This window comes from Onychomys torridus, chromosome 2 (genome assembly GCF_903995425.1).
Source record: "Onychomys torridus chromosome 2, mOncTor1.1, whole genome shotgun sequence".
Taxonomy (NCBI): domain Eukaryota; kingdom Metazoa; phylum Chordata; class Mammalia; order Rodentia; family Cricetidae; genus Onychomys; species Onychomys torridus.
In genome coordinates this window covers 130,381,306-130,397,247 of record NC_050444.1, presented here as the reverse complement: position 1 = coordinate 130,397,247, position 15,942 = coordinate 130,381,306, and positions in this window count along the sequence as shown.

Here is a 15,942-nt window from a genome sequence, read left to right as displayed (position 1 = left end):
GTGAAAAGCAGGGAGGTCAATAACCTGAGCTTAGAAAAGCACAAAAGCAAATAGGAGAGGTGAGCATGAGTGGATCATTGAACAGGAGGGGACTGGACTCGTGAGAGGTGGGGCAGAAAGGCCTAGAATCTAGCCTAATATCCCACTTCCTGGCAGCAAGCACCAAAGACAGGCAGTTGAGGGTTTCTGAACAAGGGGTGTCTCCCTGGGATCTGGAATCTTGAAGGTGAGTCCAAAGCCATAGGAACATCAGAGAAGGAGAGACTTGGCCAGGGAGAGAGAAGGGGTTCTGGGCTGAGGAGGGTTCCGTGGGCCATGGCTAACAGATTGTGGTGAGCTTCAGGAAGTTGTGTTTCTAAAGCATCTCGTCTGGACCAGACACAAGGCTGAAACAGTTTGTCTATTCCTGGGTGCAAATGACTGTCACTGGGACTTGGTACGCAACATTTCCAGGCATTCATACCCAGAAGGAGCAGGCCATCGGGCGTTGTATTCTGTCATGGCAGGAGCCAGGGCTACCTAGACTTTTCAAAGCTCTCTCAGATTTTGCTTGTAGTTCTCCCACTGTGCTGACACGAGCCCACAGGCCAGAGAAGAAAGGGAAGACACATGCAGAGTTTATCCTCCAGGATCTCAAGGCAGTTTAAGGTACCAGAGTCCGGTACTTAAAGTAACTGAAAGAGAAGGGGTCAGTAGAGAGAACTAACCATGCCTCCTTGGGAGGGTTAGAGGGCACAATTCTTTGGAGGAATTAAAAGGCACAAGCTTGGGCTGAGCCCACCTGACGCTATTGATGGACTCTCTCCCAGGCCTTCTGGCCACTCAGGGCAGAGAGCCTGAGGATCGCACCCTTCCAAGCCCCTCTACAAAAGGGTCTTGTACCTTTCTGCTCCTTCCTGTTTGAGGTCTCCTTTGCCTTGCTTCCTCACTTCCCTGAGCATGGTCCAGGGGCCTGGGTCCCCACCTCTAAGCAGAGGCTGATGAGCAATGTAGACTGCTTTCCAAACCAGCTATTTTGTGACCATTTGTGCTTAGAGGTTGTACCAGCCTGTGGCAAAAACACTGTGTATTGTATTTATTTATTCTGTTAGTTGAAGAAACAAAACGCAGACCACTCTCTCTCTCCCTTATCCTGCCCCCTGCGTAGCATAGCATGATGCTCTGTCCTGTGTATCTATCTGTCTGTCAGTCTTTTGGTCTTACTTCCTGTGACTTTGTGACCTGTTCTTTGTCCTAATTGGCTAATAAAAGAGAACCTGGCAGCACAGCCCTTGACCCATATTCATTCCCGGAGATGCCTACAGTGGGCTGGGTAGGTGGCGTTTCAGTCTCACAGTGACAGGAGAGGCACAAGGCAGGTTTGCCTTGTGACAGGTGGTTTCTCCGCTGGTCTTGCAACAATCTCCATGACTCCTACTTGCCCATAGCTCGTGTGTCACTTTGGAGAAGTCATTGGGAGCAGGGAGTATGGTACAGTTCTATTTTCTCTGACTTTTTGGGGTCTCACCCAAGGACAGGTGGCAGGGTGGTCTGGGGCAGGGCACACGTATCGCTATTTGGAGTAGCCTGGGGGATGGTTCTGCAGGGTGGAAAGGCCAGAATAATATGTGAAGCCTCTAGCAAGCCAGAGCCAAAGCTGAATACCAGGAATGCACATTTGAATTTCTAGGCATGGTGGCACACACGTGTAATCCCAGCACTTGATATATGAAGGCAGGAGGATTCTGAGTTCAAGGCCAGCTATATAGGCTACTTGAGACCTGGTCTAAAAAAAAAAAAAAAAAAAAAAAAAAAATCAACTTTGGGTCTGGTTAATTTTGGTGTGTGATGTTTTTATTTATTTGCAAGAGTTTTTATTTTTTAAATAATAAAGTTAATAAAATTTTTAAAAAGCCAGAGCTGCTCTCCAGTGGAACAGGGGCCTTTGAGTGGAGTAAGTTCTTTGTCATCAGAGGCAAGCAAGAAGCATGCAAGGCGTGCAAGAGATGGAGAGGGTGTTGCTGCAGTGGTAAGGTTGTGTGTATATATATTGTTGGAAGTCCATGTATAGGAATGAGAACCTGTGTGCCATGAGCTCAAGGGCCTGCTGGCATTTATGTACTTTCGATTGAGAAGGAAATAGAGATAGCCAGGGGACAGGATATACAGGTAATAATTGCAGAAAAAATGCACAATTCAGAAATTTGTGTTGTGAAATCTTGGTTTCTCCTACTTCATTTCAAGAAAAAAAAAAAAGGCAGGTGATGGTGGTACATGCCTTTAATTCCAGCACTCTGGAGCAGAGGCAGGAGGATCTCTATGAGTTTGAGGCAAGCCTAGTCTACAGAGTGAGCTCTAGGACATCCAGGACCACAGAGATCCTATCTCAAAAACAACAAAAGAGAAAGAGAAATATCTGCCCTTGGGCCCTCAACATACTGGCCCTACCTTCCTTCTCTGGGTTCCAGAGTGTCTGCACAGGACCAGGAGGAGTTGTGCTACCTGGAGCTTGGGGCTGGGAGTTGAGAGCTCCCTTTATCAGGCTTTCTTGGTAGAACCCCAGCAGGCCTGAAGAGTATGCAGGCAGGCTATCTACTGGATTTTCCAGGGTGGGTGGGTCCTGACCTCCCTACTTCCTTGGTCACTGTAAAGTTGCGTTCCTCTCCCAAGTGGGGCTGAGGATTAGGACAGGAAGCATCCCACTTCACCTCCTTGACAGATCAAATGTCGCTCCAAATCTCCCACAGCTCACCAGGGCTTGAGCCACTCAGTGCTTCTTACATACCTCAGCATTGAGAGACACACCTTCCCCGGCACAGAGGCTGCCTGGCAACACTGCAGTTCAGATCCCTCATTCAGTCTCTCAGCATTGACTGAGCACCTGCTCTATGCCTAGTCCATGCTGGATGCTGGGTACAGAGAAACAAGTATGAAGGAAACTATGTCCTGACAATCGCAGCATGGGGTGATTCAGAGTTCCAAAAACAAGGGACGGTGGGCACAGAAAAGAGAGCCCTTATCTTAGCATGGGGGAGAGAGTCAACCTGAGTACCATATGTCAGGTGTTTCTTAGGAGTTCAAGAATGAAGGGTCCTGGAAGAGTCCATCCAGATTCAGGACTGAGTTCAGAAGAAGCCAGGGTGGGACTGGAGGACAGTGGGGCTGTGCTTAATTTCAGCACATGGGAGGATGAGGCCAAAGAGGATCCTAAATTGGAGACCAGCCTACGCTACATAGTAGGTTCCAGGCCAGCCTGGGCTACAGTGAGACCCTCTCTCAAAAAAACAAAACAAAAACAAACAACAACAACAAAACTAGAAGACAAACAACAAAAGGAAACTGAATTTAGAGTCTAGCCCAGGCTAGAGCCTGGGACTTCGGAAACTGCGTAAGTGGAGTGATCAGACTTGTATTTAGCAATTACACGTTCCTCATCGTTTGCATGAGTCATAACAAGGAGCTAGATGGAGCGAGACCAGAGAGGAGGCCACTGCTATGTCCTGAAGAGGGACAGTAGCATCAGTCTGGTCTACAAGAGCTTGGAGAAGAAGGGCTGACTAGTGAGAGATAAGGGAGGTAAGATCACCGTGGTGACAGCAGGTTGGGAAGGCACAAGGGTGCTCCGAGGCCTTTGGCTCAGCTACAGGGTAGATGAGTGCCCTGCTTTATGGGAGATGGATGACTGTGGGCTCTTGTTGGCATGAAAGAGGAGCTTTCCACATGCTTAAGGGAAGATGGTAGTGTGGGCTCTGCTGTTGGACCGAACTTGATTCGACATGTTCTTCGTGCAGGCACTTACTCCTGGCACAACTGTGAGGTAGAGTTTATTATCATGCCCATTTGACATATGGAGAAACCGAGGTACAATGTGATTCCATAGCCTATCCAGGCCCACCAGGCAGCAATGACCACCCGAGGTCAAGACCCAGCTGAAATCTATACTCTTAAACTTGGTGGTTGTCAACACAGAGATGGTCATGGGAGCCACATGATTAAATGAAATGACACAGAGAAGTTTGAGGTCAGGTCCTCCAGGACAGAGTCAGGGCAAGCTCATTACAACTTGCTGTTTACTGTGGGCCCTTCTCCAGCCCTCAGCCTCCTTCGTCTGTTGAATGGGAACCGTTAACTGTGTCTAGCCTGCTTCATAGGAGACTCAGATGAGGTAAAGAGTAAGAAAGCACTTGAGGAGACAGAAGCTGAGCAAGGGTGCCCCGCGATGGTCTTAATAAGGAGTGTGTGGGTAAGAGGAGTTTCCCTCCAAGTGGAATCCGCAGTCTCCCTTTTTCTTAAGGCTTGGCCCATGTTCTTTCAGATTAGGAGTCTGGTTCCTTAGCCCAGGTGGAAGGAACACCTGCTGACAGGGCCTGGGATGGATCCCTTTAGGGCTGGGGAACCCTTCCCCATCTCTTTCCCACAGAGCTGCCCTGGGCTCGAGCCCCCACCCCTAATCTTTCATTCTCCTTTCGCTTCTGGGAAAGCCGATTAGGAGGCGGCCTCCTGCCCGCCCCCCTGACAAGTTTGTCTGAACTCCCAACAAAGGCTCTTAGAGGGCTGAAGAGGGAGGGCTGAGGCACAGGGAACCTGACACCACTGGCCTGGGATCACCCCAGCGGCCTAGCAGGTTGCACTGTGGCTCTGCCCACCCTGTGGTGTGCAAGAATGTGCCTCCAAGGGGCCATGGCCCCACAAAGGCCTGGGGGCTGCGGTGGGGGTGGGGCTCTTCACCTGAGAACCCCTCATAATGAGGAAGACAGCAGAGGGCAGCCAGTACCTAGGCAAGCAGTCAGGGAAAGCACATGTTCTCAAACACACTTCCAATTACACACATCCACCCCCCCCCCCCCCCCCCCCACACACATATGCTGACTTCCAGATTGAGCCACAACTTTCTGGGTAACTCTCAGTGTCTCACACTCATGTATGCACACTCTCTGCAAATATCAGACACAGTCTGCTGTCTGCCATCTAGACACTCCACCCCCCCACCTGCTCCACCCCCAGAAATGCATTCTTCCTGGTTTACTCACATCCAGACAGCCCACTGAATGCTCAGAGGTAGTTGTAAGGCCCCCTCTCTAGACAGGCCTCGTGAGCGAGAGGCCAGCTTGGGCCCAGCAGTTCCTTGGTGATGGTTGCCCTGTGCTTGTGAAGATGGTGTCCTGGAGCCCCTGTGAGGGCCTACACCCGCCCTGTTGCCATTTGTACACCCACAGCCACTCCCACACACCCATCCAAGGGGCTTCCCAGAACCTACCCCCTTCACACACAGCAGCCTCCTCTCTGGGTGCTGTCTTCATGGCCCCAATGAGAGGTCACAAAGGACCCTGGGCTCAGAGGCCTCATGACATTCAGATGTGGCTGTCTTTGAATTCCTTATTTATTAATTTGCTTTTAGAGATTTCTCTTGCTTATTGGTGTGTGAAAGAGAATGCACGCATGCCCTGTGCACATGTGGAAGTCTGGTGACAAGCTTCCAGAAGTTGCTTGTCTTCTCCCACCTGTTTTTCCTTTTTCTGAAGTAGGGTCTCTTGTTTCCGCTGCTGTGAGTGGCAACATATGGGAGCTTCTGGCTGATCCCCTTGTCTCTGTCTTCCACCTTGTCAAGGAGCTCTGGCATTACAGGCAAGAGCCACCATATCCAGGGATTGAACTCAGGACTCAGGCCATCAAGCGTGTGTGATTTGCCCCCTGAGGCATCTCCTGCCCCCCTCCCCTTGTTATAGACAAGATCTTACTATGCAGCCTTGGCTGGCCTGGAAATCACCATGTAGACCAGGCTGGCCTTGAACTTATGGAGCCCCTCCTGCCTCTGCCTCCCAAGTGCTGGGACTAAAGGCGTGTGACAGCACCCTGCATCTTCACTTTATAATGGCCCCACAGATTATGTAGTTACAGCTTCCTCCTCGCTGGCTCCCTCAGCTGACTCTCTAGGCTTTTAGGAGCCCTTGGCTTCTCTCTGTTGCTCAAATTCCTCCATTCCCCCTCCGAGCTGGGGCTTCCCTCTCTATTCCCACACCTTACCATACAACAGAGTCTAATGAGATGGGAACCACTAAGGGCCTACTATACAAAGAGTCACTTGGGGCTCAGGGTCCTCATCTGTAAAATGGGGCTAATAATAATGCCAAACACTAGGGTTTTTTGCCAAAGGTTATTTCATTTCCAGTAGATTGTCTGTGGACCATTTAAGATGCTTCATGGAGAGACAAGATGGCTCAGCAGTTAAGAGGTCCTGGCTTTGATTCCCAGCTCTAGCATGATGGCTCACAACTGTCTCTAACTGTCTCCAGGGGATGCCAGGCCTTTTCGGTTTCTGCAGGCACCAGAAATGCATGTGGTGCACCAACATGCATGCAGGCAAAACACCTACCCATAAAATAAAATAAAAATTAATTAAAAAGAAGCTGCCAGGTTTCTGGGAATTTGTTTCATGGCCTGTAGAATGGGGAGTTCTCTACTGACCCCCTGGCTTGTGAGAACCCAGAGAGCTGATCATGGAAATGAAGGATTAAGCTTCCTGCTGTCACTAATGATTCTAAGCCTCACTTTGGGTTTCCTCCCACTTCGAGGGAAGTTGTGCAGCCCTCTACCCTGCCTCCAGCTGCGGGGGAAACTGCCACCTCAGCCTGGGATCCTTTCCAAGACAAGTCTGGAACAACAAAGGCCACAGGAGCCGTATTTCCTCCTGAGGGCTGACCGCCCGGTGGCTCCTTTATCTTGGCAAGAAAGCTGAAGAGCCGTTCATGGAAAGAGCTCGTGTGGGGCGTGTGTGTGGGTGCGTGTGAGCCTGAGCGTGTGTGCACAAAGCTGCTCATTGTTGCTGTTCCTGCCTGAATGGGCTGATAGACCTGCAAGTTTGGGTCCTTCGCAGGTCATCCCCGATCATCTCAGGGATTCCTCACAGCATGTGCTGGGCCGCCAGGAAGGAGAGGAAGTGTTCTTTCTCACCTAAGAGTCTCCAGAAGAGAACAGCTGGAAACTGGAGCCACAGTGCTTCAGAAAGAAGCCAGGTTAGCTGAGGTGGATGAATGACAGACTATAGGGAGAGATGAAAGAGTGATTTCATTCTTTCAGAAGGGGCAGGGCATGCCTCGGTCCTGGGCCTCTTCCCAGCACACACCGACCTCTGGCGGCAGGGCCCACCAGGACTGAATGGCTCCTCTCATGTAGTTTTACTTTCAGCCTGCCCTTGATGAGCTATGTAGAGAAAGACTACACAGCTGAGAGTCTAACCTGGCTCCAGGACTGAGGGCTGCCAGGAAAAACCTTCTATGGGCTCATGTCTATTGTAAGTCTGGCTTGGACTTCAACAGCTGTGTGACCCTTGCTTAAGTTCCCTGGACTCAGGGAAGGGCTGAAACTGTCCATACAGTGGCTTGCCTTTTTTCTTCTTTTCCGTCCCATCAGCCACCTGAAGACATCCGTGGGGCCAAGGCTGCCTGCTAGAGGGTCAGGTCTGTTGGTAGCCTGGGGAATGCTAAGTCAGGTCTTCAGAACAGACATCTTCAGGGCTCTCTTCAGCCCTAATCCAGGGCAAGAGTCACCAAACCCCTAACCACAGACCTAGAGGAGTGGGGATCATCTTCCACCTTCCACCTTCCTGGACAGCCTGCTTCAGGAAATTTCCTTACACTGAGCCGAAGTCTACCCATCTAGCAGTCTCCTTACTGGGCTTGACCTGGTCCAGTCCAAGGACCATGTAGAACGTGCCTATGCAAACTGTTTTGGGACACACCACTAGACTGAACCTGGTGGTGTCTCACATACTTACTGCATCCTTCCCCATGTGTCTTTTATTATTATTATTATTATTTTTGAGACAGGTTACTCTGTGTAGCATTTTGCCTTTCCTGGAACTCACTTTGTAGACCAGGCTGGCCTCAAACTCACAGAGATTCGCCTGCCTCTGCCTCCGGAGTGCTGAGATTAAAGGTGTGCGCCACCACCCCCCGGCTCCCATGTATCTTTGATTCTGCTGGTTTCTCCTCCTGGGGAAAACATATTCACTCTTCAGATCACCCACTCCAGGAAATATTGCCCGTGGTGGGGGATAGTCTCCCCTCCTTCTCCTGCTCTTCTTGACTACTTGTGTGCAGTTCTTGCCCATTACCCAGGTGAAACTTCATGAGCAGCACTTGGCCTGGCACAGGTCCTGGCTCAGAGCTGGTATCCAGCCAACACCAAACTTGTTGAACTAAATTGGAACAATCATGTGACAGATAATCTTGCCAGTCTCCTGGTGAACCTGGTTCCTGTCCTGGCTTTGCAATATGGCCTTGGGCAAGTCCTGACTTTTCCTGGGCTTCTGGATTTTGGGTAGAAGTTGGACAGAGTGATCTCCATCTGCCTCAGACAGACTTAGTTTCCAAGTATCCTGCTGGATCTTTTTCCTTCTGTGATAATCACCTCCAATCCCCTTCATTGTTCTCTCTAGGATCTCTGCCTGTGCTGGGTATTCCCAGGTAGGTATATAAATGGGGCTTAGAGGTACATACATGGCAAAGACCCAGTAGTGGCTTGATAAAGCAGGTCAAAGGAGTCTCAAGGGATGGCACTCGAGGACAACTGAGTCTGTCTGTCCTTTTGCTGGCCTACCTCAGTAATGGCATTCTTAAGTGATGAGGCTGGGCCCAAGGCAGAGGTGATATCATAGTCCCCATCTCCTTCTGAGGACATTTGCCTTATCCTAGCATAGGCTTTAGCTTTCTCCTTTCAGTCCTAAACATCAATGTCTAGTGTTTAGGGACCACATGTCAGCCTGCAAGGTAAATGGGAGTGGGCTCAGTAAACTAATAGTTATGGAGCATCATTCATTCACTGGCCAGATGCATTCCATGCACTGGTAAGCCAGCAGTGAACGGAATGGAGCCCCTGATACTAATATGCTTTTGTGTTAAAGAGGATCCAGACAGCAAATAGATGAGCAATGAAATATATACATTTGGGGCACTGATTGAAGGTTATAAGGACTTGGGAGATGGAGGCATGAGGATTGAGTTTGAAATCAGCCCGGGCTACACAGTGAGACCTTGTCTCAAAGTGAAAACACAAGAGTATAAATATATTAATATATATATTAATATATTAAAACAGAATGTGAGGTCAGGTCTTAGCCCAAGAGACAGGCAGAATGATTAGACCAATAATTAGAGATGAACAGACAGATCAACAGCCAGGTAAACAGACAGTGGGGAAAAAGACTGGTCCAAGCCTGCGGCAGGATGGAGGCTTCAGGGGCAGAAAGAATGGAGAAGGGAGGCAGGGTCTATTAAGCTGATGACTCCAGGCCCTAATCCTGTGCCAGGTCCACGAGGGCAGTGTGTGTAGGGGGAGGGGAGAAACCCCTGCTGGGGTGTAATTTCACGCTGAAGGGCCTGATGGGGCATCCCATGGACTGATCCTTTCTGGATCAGAAAACCCACTTCCCTTTGTCACATGCAGGGCGATTAGCGTCTTAACCCTTTGTAGGCTGGCTCATGGCCAGTTCTGCCCCATGTTGCCTCCTGGGGACCTAGCCCAGAGCCCTTCTTTGCTTCCAGTCTAGCCAACTCCTAGATCTGGTCTTGTATGTGTATAGGAAGGATGAAGCTTCTTGAGTAAGCAAGAACTGAGTAAGTCCAGGGTGTGGATTCTAAACAGTTTCTGTCCATGTGCCTGTTCCCTGGCACCCAGCTTCCTCCACCTGCCATTACCTTAGACCAGCAAGCTGGCCACCCCATCTGCAGGGTCCTCCATTTATTACATTTCAATTTATTTACTGTGCATGTGTATGGGTGTACATGCATGCCACAGTGCACATGTGGAGGCCAAAGGACAGTTTGTCTTCCCACCATGTGGACTTTGGGGATCAAACTCAGGTCATCAGGCTTCATGGCAAACCCACTAACCCATCTCCTTGGCCTCGTAGGTGTCTCTTATGACTCAGTCCAGTCCACATACCTTCAGGAAGTCTGGAGTCCAGTTTCCTCCTCTGTCTTACTCAAAGACTGGAAACCCAAGTCCACAGCCTTCCCACACACCTTGCACTAGGTAACTCACTATCTCCCAGGCAATAAAGCCAGAATCTTCTGTTCCATTGACCCTTAAGGTCAAGCCCTCTGAACACTCACAGGCCATGTGTCAGTAACATCCCAGAGATACCCCTGGCCACTTTTTCCAACAGTGACATTCTAGGACTAAGTAGAGCATCACAGTCACCCTCCTGCATTTATGTCCCCTTTTGCTGATGATCTCCTCTTTGTGTCTCTGTTCAAAGTCGCACCAGGAAGTGGTCTCACCTTTGGCTCTGGGTGTCCTTGCACCCTTCCCAGGCTAACTTCAACATATCCAGGGCCGCTCCCTTAGCTCAGGGAGAAGGGCAGGGGCCAGACTTGGCATTTTTTAAGCTCCCTGGGTCTCTAAAACCCCAGCCCCATTAAAAGAAAGCCCCTAAATGTTATTTACACTTCGGAGTCTTAAAAACCATTAACAAAAGCCACTTAATTCAATTATCTTCCCGGCTGGCTCGGTTCTCAGCACTGAGCACTGGCCTCCCCTTACCACCCCTCCCCCCCCCCCCACTGTCATTGTGTCGGGCTAATGAGGTAAACTGAAGCGAGCCCTGTCCCCCCTGACAGGTTTATGAGAATTTAATAAAGCGTGGCCGGGACCAAATGAGTTGCCTCAGCCTTGGAGAGCTCATTGTCTTCAGCGTCAGCGTTTTTTGACTCAAGCTACCCCCCCCTTCTCCGCCCCAGCTCTTGCCTGGCTCAGCCCCCATCCTCACCCTTAGTACCTCCCTAGGTGAACCCAAAGTCCTGTGTGCCTGGCAGAGCCTGGTGTGGCCCTGCAGGGGCAGAACATCCATACCAGTCCCCAGGAAGGGTAGAAATGAAACCTGCCAGTGTCCCTTTGGGGGCCTCCCATCCCCAGCACACATCAGACCCCAGAAACAGAGACCTTGGGAGACCTTGCTCAGGTGTTGTAGCCCCTGACAACCGGAGGTTAATTTGTGCAAGCCTCACTTCTTTCTTGCCTGCTTGGAGTGACCAGCAGAAGGGAGCTTCCAGAATGAGGAGATTTCTCTTCCAGCAAGGGCACGTGGTGGGGTTCTGGGGCCTTCCTTATGGCCTGGATTTCTTCTCTACATGGAATGTCACCTCACATTTTCTATGACAGGTAGCAGAGAGTGGAGCCCCCCAGACAGTGGAGCCCAGGAAGCAGCAGAGACTTGTCTGAGGTTCCAAGGCAGCCATAGGTGCAGAAGAGAGGTTCCTATGCTGATTTTCCACCAGCACCTGGGACACCTCAAGAATCCCAGCTGCCCCTCTTCCTTTGTATCCCAGATGCCCTAGAACCAGTCTTTCTCTGCTTACCCTGCCAGAGACCCAGGGACCTGAAGCTTCTGGGCAAACCAAAGACCCAGAATTCTTTTTTCTGTCCCTGCAGAAGTGCTTTGGGCATTACTTTGGGGGAGGAAGCTTGACCTGATAGGAGTCTCTGTACATCTTCATGTCAGTGGAGTGTCAGGAGAGCAAGGCATAGTGATCAAGACCGAGTGTGAGCATGATAAAAGTTCCATCTTTGTCAAGTGTCAGAAGTCTATGACCAGAGTCAGGATTGGGGTTTTGTCAGTCAGGGCTCAGTATATGGACCAGGATCACTGCTGTTTGTTACCAGGGCCAGAGCTCAGTCTATAGCCAAAACAAAAGCTAATGTGTGTCCATGAGCAAAACTCAGTTTGTATCTAGGTCCCAGTTCAATATATAATAAAGGTCAGGGGGACCAGGGTATATAATAAAGGCCTATGGAACAGGATCAGAGAGCTTGGTAATAAAGACCAAGGTTCAGAACACCAACAATGCAGGATCAGGGCTCAAAGTGTGACCAGACTCAAGTTCACTTTATAATCAAGGACCAGGGCTCAGTATGGACCAGGGTGAGCGTTCAAGATCAATGTTAGGAATTCAGTTTCCAACAGACTCAGGCCTTATTTGTGACCTTGATGAATTCTATTTCCAGGTCAAGGCTTCCTCAGTATTGTCTAGTCGTAGAAATGGATGATTTACTTAATACATTTAGGTGACTAACCCCCACTCCCAGTTCCTGGATTTCCCAGTTCCTCCAGGCCTTTGGCTTTCAGAAGAGAACAAGTCAAAATTGTTCTTGAGGCAGGAATTTCCTGTCATGTACTGAGGGTGCCCTCTGGTGGCAGTCTCTAATAGTGTTGATTTTTCTCAAGCTTAGCCTTCTTTTGCGTTGGGAAGCCTGCGCCTGGTAAAGCCATGGAAGTCCGTCTGGCCATTATATGCTCTTGCATCCCTGGACACCACACCAACAGAGGAGTAGACACACAGGAATCTGCAAGTGGGCAGTGGACACCCCACAGCTTTTCTACCTTCCTGTCCAGCTGGCGTCTATAATCTCTGTTGTCAGGGACCTACGTCGCGGCTGTGTGGTGAGAGTCACATCTTATTCCCGGGCTTGACAGGGCCCTATCGTTTTCCTACCTGTGTCATGTATAGCAGTGAATACGATGAAGATCCCCACTTCCTGGTTCTCATTCCTCTTCTTAATCCCTAACTCCTGGCCACCATCCTCACAGAAATTCACTGGCATCGGCTGAAGGTTGACAGAGGTTCAGAACATCCTAGGGTCCTTCTCCACCAGATTTACAGGTAAGACTAAACTAGGTTGGAGGTCTCTGTCTCTACCTCTCCTCACACACTACAACTCATAGGCCAGAGGCTCCTAGGTCTACATACCAGGGCCCCTTTTTCCAGAATCCAGGCCTGTGGACTGCTTCTTCTGGACTGCTCTTCTGGGCTGACAGGTCCTAAGTTTCTCCCAGAATATGGCCCTCCAGCCTATACCCCAGGGATTGTGCCAAATATTAGTACTTCCTCCTAGAACACTTTCTTTCCCTTCCACAGGAAATCCAGCAGGTGACTGTCCCATTTACCTCAGAGACAGGTGCAGTTGCTCACATCAACTGCTCAGCCCCCACTCCTACTCAATTTGCAGCCATCTCCTAATCTGCCCCGTCTTTACCACGGCTCTCCCCTCAACACTGTCTCCTCCACAGCAGGCAGGGCAGTCTTTACAATCATAAATCAGCCCATGCCACTTCCCTGCTTAAAGCCCTCCAGTGACCCCCATCTCACTGAGAATACAATCCTCACTTCTCACCCCAGCCTTACAAAGCTTGCTGGCCACAGGCTGAGCAATAACCCCTCCACACCGCTCTAATTTCACTCCCTCCAATCTCTATAGCCCTTCTCTCTGTTTTGACACACAAGTTTATTGGTGAAATTATTAAGGCTACTCCACGTAGTTAAAAGGGAGGTTTATTTTGTGGGGTAACTTACAAATGAAGGGATAGGTTGTAGGGTCTGGCAAAGGTATGGCACAGTCCGGCGGTGTTCTCTGGAGAACTCTCTCGGTATGCCTCCAGTGTCCAGGGTCCCAGAACCAAGTGAGCTTCGTCTCGATCCTGGGTCTTCCGCTCCCTTCCTCCGCCCCGCCTTGTGTGACCATTACTGAAGCCTCGATGGGGGTTGGAACTTCCAGGCCAATGCTGGGATGGCTACCCACTACACAAGTTCATACTTATTTCAGGGCCTTCTCAATAGCCATTTTCCTGAACTTGAAATGTTCTTTCTCTAGACATTAGCATGGCTGACTCTGGCCATTCCATTCAGAACTTAGCTTCTCTCAGAGAAGACCTCCCCAACTACCCAGGTCCTTAAGACACACCTTCCTATTGTGATTTCCAGCAGAGGACTGTTTACTGGTGTCTATTGGTCTTGTGTGTGCGTGTGTGAATGTGACATATGTGCATGTGTGGACATGGGTGCCCATGCATGTGTGCACAAGTGCAGTGGCAAGAAGAGAATATCAGATGTCCTGTGTTGTCACTCTCTGCCCATTCTCTGGAGACAGGACATCTCAAGCTGAAGCTCGGTTGGTGGCCAGCCAGCCTCAGTAATACTCCACGCCCCCTAGCAGTGCCCTGTGTTACAGGTTCGAAAGCATGGCCAGACCCAGCTTTCTCCATGGGTGCAGGAATCTGGTCTTAGGTCCCCATGCTGCTGTGGCAAGTACTGTTACCTATGGAGCCATCTCTCCAGTCCCGTTTACTGTCTGCTTCCCCAAGTAGAATGTATACTCCCAGCACTGGGCACACAGCAAGGTTCAGAAATTATATGTTGGATTCATTGGTAAAAAGTAGCTCTCAGTGGCCACCCTCATTTCTTCCAGAGGGACTGGAAGGAAGAAACCCCAGTTTCTGACCCCTTATGGGTTCCCTAGTCCAGGCCAGCAGCAGCTTCCTCTGAGAGGCAGGATTCCCTGGACCAGCCCAAAGTTCCCCCATGGCAAGTCCTGAGTAGCACTATGCATTCAGAAGGATCAGCTCTGTGTCCTCACTGCAGCCCTGGACCTCTGGGGGACCAAGGAGATCAGGTTAGAGGGTTTAGCCCTCTACAGTGCCCCTGTAGGTGTTACATAGCCCTCAAGGACTCCTCACAGTCAGAGAACTTGCTTTTAGAATCCCATCCTCACCTTGATAGAAACAGTGGCCTGCCTGGGAGAGGCCTGCAGAGATGTGAGGGTAGAGCTCATCTTTGGCTCTACTGTGTCTACAGAGTGGGGCTGCTCCAGGTTCTCACTGGCAATACTGCCCTGAAAGGGTCTATCCCTTAGCTGTCACTGGAGAAACCGTATGAAGGGAGGAGACCCTGGTGTGGCAGGTATGGAGACCTGAAGATTTTTCGCTGGCACTGATTGGGAAGTGCGCCCCAGGGCACTTGTGTGACTGAAGAGATGGAGGGAGGAGATGGACCTGAGATAATCTTCAGCTGTGGGTTGTAGGAAGGGACTCTAGAGAGTCCATATGTCCACCTCAGTCTCCTCACACCACTGTTTTTATTTTATTTTATTTTTTTGAGACAGGGTTTCTCTGTGTAGGCCTGGCTGTCCTAGAACTCACTCTGTAGACCAGGCTGTCTTTGAACTCATAGAGATCCACCTGCCTTTGCCTTCTAAGTGCTGGGATTAAAGGTGTGGGCCACCACCACTTGGCACACCACTGATTTTCTGATCTGTTGATCCATTGATCAGAATCCTTATCTGAAGTCCATTCCTCCTCTCCAGTAGCAATCTACGCAACAAGATCAGGAAGTCTTCGTGTGTGTGTGTGTGTGTGTGTGTGTGTGTGTGTGTGTGTGTGTGTGGTGGTGGTGGTGGTGGTGAGGGGGGAAAGAGCCCTGAGGGTTTAATTTGGGGCATCTGTCAACTGGGAGGGTTTTGGACTGGGCCTAGCATTGTAGAGTGTATGGGGGTGTCTCCATATAAGGTGTTGGGAGAAGGGAGGTCCAGATCACACCTAAGGCAGCATCACTGGGGCCTCTCTCTTTGGCTACTTTCAAGGAAGTGGAAGCAGATGGTGTTTGGGACTGCAGAGCACTGATCCACAAGAGTATGAGCTTGGGAATGACCAGACATACACCCACACATATACATACACACATGCATGCCAACAGATACTCAATAGAGGTGACAAGATGCTGTAAGAAGAGGCCATGTATTTCCAAGTGCTGAGCTTCAAAGATTAGGGACTACTGACCCATGTGAACTAATGGGGATGAGTTACTCAACACCTGCTCATAAATTTGCTTTCCTTTATGTCCCTGGAATGGGGAGATAGGGGAAGAGGAATGTAGGACAAAGCAGCAGATGGAGGAAGAAAGGGCCCCAGAGCTGTTGGGAAGTACCTGGTCCATGGCCGAAGAGCATCAGAGAAAGATGGAAAGAGAAAGAAGGCTTTTGAAGTCCAGAGTGGATGGGCAAGGAGTTACCTCTGTCCAGGGATGGTGGGCCAGCATTGGGTCCCTTAAATGAGAGGAGAGGCTGGTTCAGAGTCACAGAATCTTCCCAGGTGCTCAAGAGGCCCCGAGCCAACCCCTCCCTCCACCCACAGAC